The 495-nt window shown below is 27.3% G+C and overlaps 1 long non-coding RNA gene across 1 annotated transcript in view; it reads left to right on the forward strand.

Annotated features, from left to right (window-relative positions):
* Positions 1-495, forward strand: part of LOC117117901 — a 3,750-nt gene that overhangs the window by 563 nt on the left and 2,692 nt on the right. The window lies entirely within an intron of this gene.

A 495-nucleotide genomic window follows, 5' to 3' on the forward strand; every position in this document is an offset into this window, starting at 1 on the left:
AATTTTAAAGCTTATTCTTGAGCCAATACAAATTCTTTCCTGGGATCACTCAAAATGAATACTTCTAAACATGTAAATATGCATCAGTACACGTTATACATAGGCATAATAGAACACATAGGCCTAAGCGTGAATTAAAAAAATCTTAAATCCATAAATCTCAGGCCAGTTCTTTTAAGATAGAAATGCGATACTGTGGTTCAATTTCGTTTTTATCCTTTTGCAAGTTTCTTTAAATGTTTTGTTTAATAATACTACTACTAATAGTAATAATAATAATAACAATGATGATGATGACAATAGTAATAATTGATATTAATATTAATAATAAAAAGTGAAGAAAATTGTGCTAAATGCGAAAAAAAAAGTTGTGATTTGTTGATCATAATATAGTATATATAGTTAAAGCTTAGTAAGCTATAATTAGGCCTAAGTTGTCCTGGATATTAAGTAGATCCCTGATAAAAGATCATGAGAAATTTGTTGGCGTTTCAT

Source organism: Anneissia japonica, unplaced genomic scaffold (genome assembly GCF_011630105.1).
Source record: "Anneissia japonica isolate Jap-2015-1 unplaced genomic scaffold, ASM1163010v1 scaffold287896_len759773_cov187, whole genome shotgun sequence".
Taxonomy (NCBI): domain Eukaryota; kingdom Metazoa; phylum Echinodermata; class Crinoidea; order Comatulida; family Comatulidae; genus Anneissia; species Anneissia japonica.